Below are 6587 nucleotides of genomic sequence, written 5' to 3'. Positions count from 1 at the left end.
TAAATTTAATCGCAAACACAGACGGGAACATTTGAGCAATAATTCTACAAATTTTATGTAATAAAGGAAAAAACTTACTATTCTGTTCAAACTAAAATGCAAAATTTCCTCTTGTTCCTGCAGAAAAAAATGACAGTCCTTCATTCCAATTAAAAAAGTCTTTTATTTTTTATGAACCTTGACGGCGAGGAGTTCTCAAGTTTGTGTTTGACATCACGAATGACTAAAATGTTTCTTAAATATGAAGCTCATCAGCTTTTCTGTCTTTTTAAAAGTTAATTAAGGAACTAGGACTCATAGTGTCTGCTGCAGAAAAAATGAACTGCTGAAGGTTTGTTTACATCAGCAATGACCAAAAATTTGCAAAATTTTCATTTTGAAAACACTTATTTGTTTTTTTGTTGTTGTTTGTTTGTTTGTTTGTTTGTTTTTTGTTTTTTTTTTTGTTTTTTGTTTTTTCAGAAATGTTCATTGTTTCAATTTACACTCTCAATTGGACAATATGCAAAACATGCCTACTCTTTAAATAAACAGATTCTGGTTCAGTCTACTTTTGCAGATCAGCCCCAACATTTAGTAATTTCAAGGTCAGAGCAGACTTTCTGAGTGTGTGAAAGATTCAATTCATTAGTTTTTACAGCCTCAAATGAGCAAAAAGTGGGACGGGATGGAAAATGCAAATCAATAAATAGATAAGTGAATAAAATAACACACTGATTCTTACTTTTCCTTTGGCTTCTATTTTATTGCAGATGATGATTATCCAATCCTGCATTTTAGACCTGCAACACATAACTAAAAAAAAAACCCCCCTAAAAAAAACAGTTGGGAAGCAAAAGCATTTATTTACTACTTAGTAATGTTGCTATTCCTTCCCACAACACGTAGAAGACATTTTGACAACTGATTTCAGATGTTATTTTGTCTCATTCTTCATGTAAATATGTCTTAAGTTGTTCAAAGGTTTGGGGTCCTCACATTTTTTCTTTCAAAATTCTCCACACGTTATCTGTTGGAGACAGGTCAGGATGGCGGGCAGGCCAGTCCAGTATCCGTACTCTTCTTCTGCAGCTGTGCCGTTGTAAGGTGAAGAATGTGGTCTTGAACTGACTTGTTAAAACATGCATAGACGTCCCTGGAAAAGATGTCATCTTGAAGGCAGCATATGCTGTCCTAAAATAGTCTATTTTTTCTGCATTAATGCTGCATCACAGAAGTGTGACACAGACAAAACCCCAGACCATGACAGATCCTGGTTTATGGAGGTGTTGCTGATAGTAGTCGGGATGATGCTTTTGTCTTTGGTCCAGAGAATATGGCTTCCACTTCTTCAAAAAAGATGATGTGGAATACTGATTGGTCTGACCACTACACATTAACACTGTAGTGGTCCAAGCCAGATGCCTACAGACCAGAGAAGTCAACCACACATCTGGACAAAGTTAACATAAGGCTTCTTTTTTTGCACAGTAAAGATTTAAGTGTGTTTTTGTGTATTTAACTCCATACTGTAGAGCTTCACAAAGGTTTCCTATAATAGTCCCTTACCCATGTGGTTATATCATCTATTGATGAATGAATTACTGATGCAGTGCTGTCTGAGGGATCAGTGCTCAGGGATCTTCATCTTAGGTTTGCACCCTTGCCCTTTACGCACTGAAATTCCTCTAGACTGCTTAAACCATTTTACGCACCGTAGTGAGAGAAATATGCAAATCCCTTCCAATCTTTCTTTGGGGTTTCAAAAGATTTCACAAATGTCCTCATGCATTTTTGACAAACTGGAGATCCTCCGCCCATCTTTGCTCCTCAAAGCCTTTATTGGATACTGTTTAAGTACCAAATCATGATTACAATCACCTGATTGTAATAACATCGTTAATTATTTGTTTAAACTAATTACTAACCCTGAATGTGTTGCAGGTCTTAAATGCAGGAATATATATCCAAATTAAATCAAGTTGACCACAGAAAACATGATATCTCTGGTTCGTGTTGTCTACATTCTACAATGAAATGTTAGTCAAAGTAAATGTAAGGATCACTATATTTTTTTTAATTTGCATTTTTTTATGTCGTCCTAACTTTTTTCTGATTTGGGGCTGTAAATATGTGGTTCCCTCTGGGTACTCTGGTTTCCTCCTACTTCCGAAGGTAGGTTTCTGTAGGAGTGAGTGAGAGTGTGAATGTCTTTGTCTGTCTATATGCATCAGCCTTGCGATAGACTTGCAGTCTGTCTGCCTGTCTATTTGTCTGTCTGTCTATATGTGTCAACTGTGTTGGTCTGTCCGACTGTGACAGACAGCCTGTCCAGGGTGAACCCACGACCTCTGGGACAGACTCCAACCAGAATGAACACAGCGTCAACACTGCCATCTTGTGGTTACACAGCATTTTACAGTCATTATTTATTTATTTATTTTAATTTGACCTTCCAGGACATTATGACCTTAACTCATCGTTTCCTAGAGTTACTTGGTGGTATTGCAGGGGGTACATGAGAATAAAAACTGATATTTTAAGAATAATTTATTTAAAAAAAAAGTCGACCTGGCTTATGCCTATCCATGCAAATATTTTTACTAAACTGAACAAGTTGAGCCAGAATTCAGAGACATCACCATTTTAAAACTTTATGACTGAATCAGAGGTTTTCTTAAGAAAGCAGAGATGTGTGAAATGTTTTACTCAGTTTGATGCCTTCAGTAAAAACTTAAGTCTTAGTTTCCTGATGTAAGAGAGAAGTTTGAGGAGCTGGACTGAGTCTTAAACCCATTTACAGTTTGCCAAAACAAGCGTAGCATGCTGCTTGTAGACCTGAGCCATTGGATGTGTGGACAGTCTTGAAAACTGTTCCGTGAGAAGAGAGACCTTGAGCCGGGGCAATAAAGGCCGTGGAACATCTGCTCCTGTTTGGTTCTACTGACCTCTGAGACTCGTCATTGTCAGGGATGACACAGAACAATACAAAAGCAAGGGTAGTGGAGAAGTGGTTAGTGTGCTTGATTTCAGTGCAGAAGGTTTGTGGTTCAAACCCCACCCTTTATGAGTTGTGTCAGGAAGGGCATCCAGCGTCAAACTTGTGCCGAATCAATATGCAGCTCTACCTTGGATCCGGTGTGGTGACCTTGAGTACAAAACAAAGGAGCAGCCAAAAGGTCTTACTTTTTTTTTTTTTTACCCAAAATAATACAAAGACACAGACGTTGCCTTCAAAATAGTCTGATAAGAGCTGCAGCTTCCCCAAAAGTCAATGATCTTGAAAGAACGACAGTTAAAGTTGAAATAAAAATCCTTTAAAAAGTTTAATTATCCTTTTTATGGTTATTACCGTTACACTGCTTATTAAAAGCCAGAGAACCTTTTCAATGTGGTGCCTATCAGGTCAGTGTGATCTAATGGTGTGACTCGTCTCAGCCTCTTGCACAATGACCACTGGGACAGGCTCCAGTCGTGGACTAGCCTCTTTGTGTGTGTGTCCTGCTCTGTCTGTCTGTCTGCTTGTTGGTCTATCTGTGTCTATATTTGTCACTTTGTGGACACTTGGGGCCTGATTTTCAAAGATCCCAGATAAGGAGAGCTGAATTGCGTGGGCAGTCCAAAGCTTTGCGCGTTGGGGTCGAGACGGCTTTGTGAGTGATTGACTCAGAGTAAATGTGCAGTTGACAGTGGGCGGCGGTCATATGATGTAGACATCAGTTTGCAAATGAGGATTTTGCACATGTTAATGACCATAAGTGCAAAATGAAAATGCAGGTGCAAGGTACCACTTTATCCAGACCAAATGTCCATGGAAGACCATTCAGTCCTGGAACAGCAGAATATTCTATTGGTTTATTACTGAAGTGCACAGAATGCACACGTGCACTGCACACATTTTTCACAGTGGCATCATTTCTCTGTGATAACAGACAGAACTTGTTATATGGCTGGGGGGGCCTGGCTGCCGGTTTGTTTCTGTTGTTTGGTTTTCCTCCCAGGTGGCGTGCGTTTGGGACTGAGTGGCTGTGTTGCTGAGGTTGTCAGGACCTCACCCTGATCACCTGCGACTCGTCAGGACTCACAGCTGTAGTGCATCTGGATGGATTGGAACATGTTGGCATTTAAAACTGGAGTGCACAATATGTATTTGCCAGAGACTCGACCTTGTGACCAGACGGGTGAGATCGTCGTCTCGGGAGCCATCTCATCAGCAGCGGATGCTGAGAACGTCCAGGTTTGATGCACAGTCTGTGAAAGAGGAGGGGGTGAGGTCTCAGGCTCGTCAGCACACTTCCTGAGGTACGTTAGATTTTGTGACTAACAGTTATACAGTCAGTAAATGTGGTGTCCCTCACACCTTATTGTATTGAGCTGTTTGTTAGTCATGTATCAGCTTCCACTGCAGTGGAGTTTTGTGAACTGGATGTTCCATGCCTGCAGGTTGGGAAGCTGATTAGTAATCAAGCCAGGAAGTGTTTGCTGTTTGTACACCTTTAAGTGTTCTCTCTGTGTGTAGAGTGTGGACTCACATAATGGTTCCTTCTTTCACAGACTCGGTTGTTGCGGCCACCTGGGGGGTGTCGGCGGGGTCCTTGGGTCCGAAACAGCTTCTGGCTCCGGACCGTTAGCGCTGCTGGGAGCGCACCACGCCAGACCGCACTTTTTTATTATTATGATCACTGTTATGTATTAAATTCAGTTAGCCTTTGTACCGTGCTCTGCTTATTTCATACTGGGTCCTTCAAACGCTGGTCGGTTCTCCGAGCTGCGTCCGACACATAACAGTAGTCTCTGGCCAAACATCACGGACCCAGCGGTAGCAGAGACGGTAACGCGCCGGGAAGGCGGCAGCAGACGTTCAGTGGTTATCCGGATCAGTTGCGGGGCTCTCCGCCCGGAAGGTGCGTGTTTGAGACCCATTACTGGATACTGATTTGTGCTCTCTTGCAGCCGTGTTCCTGTGTTTGTGCCTTATCCGTGGGTCGTGGTGGAGTGTGACTGGCGACGGCTTCGCGTCACACTCCGACCGGATAAGAGGTTTAAACGGGAGCTGCAAGAGTGCGTTTGTAATGGGTTCACGCGCACGGCGGAGCTCTGTTAGCACGGGTCGCTGGGCTTCCTGTGCTACAGTCGTAGCCCCGTTTCCCCGGATAAAGGTAACTACTGCGTCTGTTGTATCAGCTCCGGCGTTATTTAGTTGAGCACATTTTGGTTGTGTGTTGCACTCAGCTGCGCACATAAGAGCAGCTCGTTTGTTTTTTCTGTCGCCAAAGGGTTTTTTTTTTTCGTTTTTTGCACTCTGGTTCCCCCTTGTGGTGACTGAATCACGTTACCGTCAAGCTCTTGAGTAGGAACAGGTGTGTTCCATTTGGTTGAGCTTGACGGTATAACTCACTGATTTGTTTTGTGTTAGTTCATTTTGTGTGGGATTTTATTTTTTTGTTGTCCACTATTTGTCTGGGGTTGTGACCCTGCAGCCTGTTTGACAACGAACAAAAACAAAAAAAAAAGGACCCAACCAACTGTGTGTTGGTCTGTTTGTTTTTTCTTTTATTTCTTTTTGTTTCACATCCCCCGGGGTTAGATGGAACGGTCCCCTGGGGGGTGATGGGTTGTTTTTTTCTTTGTTTTTTGTTGTGCCCTCTCTTCTCCTCTGACTCCAGCCGGGTGTGCCGTAGTGTTGGCATTGCTGGAGGGGTGCAGTTAGGTTGTGCTGGGCGTTTCCCAGGTAGCCTCTGCACCCGGGAGGGGAGGGGGGGGGGGTTTGGGGTGTCTTTTTGTTTCCCCCCCCCAGTTTCCGCCCTCAGGGTTTGACTGTGGTGTCCTCTGGGGGGGAAAGGGCGTTGGGTCCATCTAGCCGTGGACGGCCGGGGCTGGGTCCATGGGTCATGAGGGGAGGCGTCTCCTGGGGTTGACGAGTGGTCCTCTGGGAGGCGCTGGTAGTCCCCGTGGGTGACGTTGGATCCCAGAGGGACCTCGGCCGTGGTTATTACTCCTGGAGCTGGCGGGTGGCCCTCTGGGGGGTGTTGGTTCCTATGTGTCGTTTGGGGGGAGGAGGGGGGGTATTTTGGCATTTTTGTTTGTGAGCTCAAGTTTGGGTTTTTCTGTTCTCCCCTTCCCTGGGGTTTGATGGAACGGTCCTCTGGGGGGGGTGTTTTGGCATTTTTGTTTGTGAGCTCACGTTTGGGTTGTTTCCTTTCTCCCCTTCCCTGGGGTTTGATGGGACGGTCCCCTGGGGAGGGGGGGGTGTTTTGGTTGTTTTGTTTTATGACTAATCACACGTTTGAATAAAGGCTGACCGCACAGGTGTAAGAACTCCTGGCCACACCTGTGCTAAGAGACTGTCAGAAACAAGGGCAAAGATGCAGCCGGTTCAACCAGTCTGTTGGAGGATGAACGCAGACGCGGTTTCCAGCCATGGTCCCTGGAGGGGGTTGTTTCTCCTGGGCCAGGTGTGTGGGGTCGCCGGGAGGCTTCCCGTGAGGGTGGGGTACTGTTATATGGCTGGGGGGGCCTGGCTGCCGGTTTGTTTCTGTTTGGTTTTCCTCCCAGGTGGCGTGCGTTTGGGACTGAGTGGCTGTGTTGCTGAGGCTGTCAGGACCTCA

The sequence above is a fragment of the Thalassophryne amazonica genome, chromosome 22 (genome assembly GCF_902500255.1).
Source record: "Thalassophryne amazonica chromosome 22, fThaAma1.1, whole genome shotgun sequence".
Taxonomy (NCBI): domain Eukaryota; kingdom Metazoa; phylum Chordata; class Actinopteri; order Batrachoidiformes; family Batrachoididae; genus Thalassophryne; species Thalassophryne amazonica.
This window is presented reverse-complemented; position numbering follows the sequence as displayed.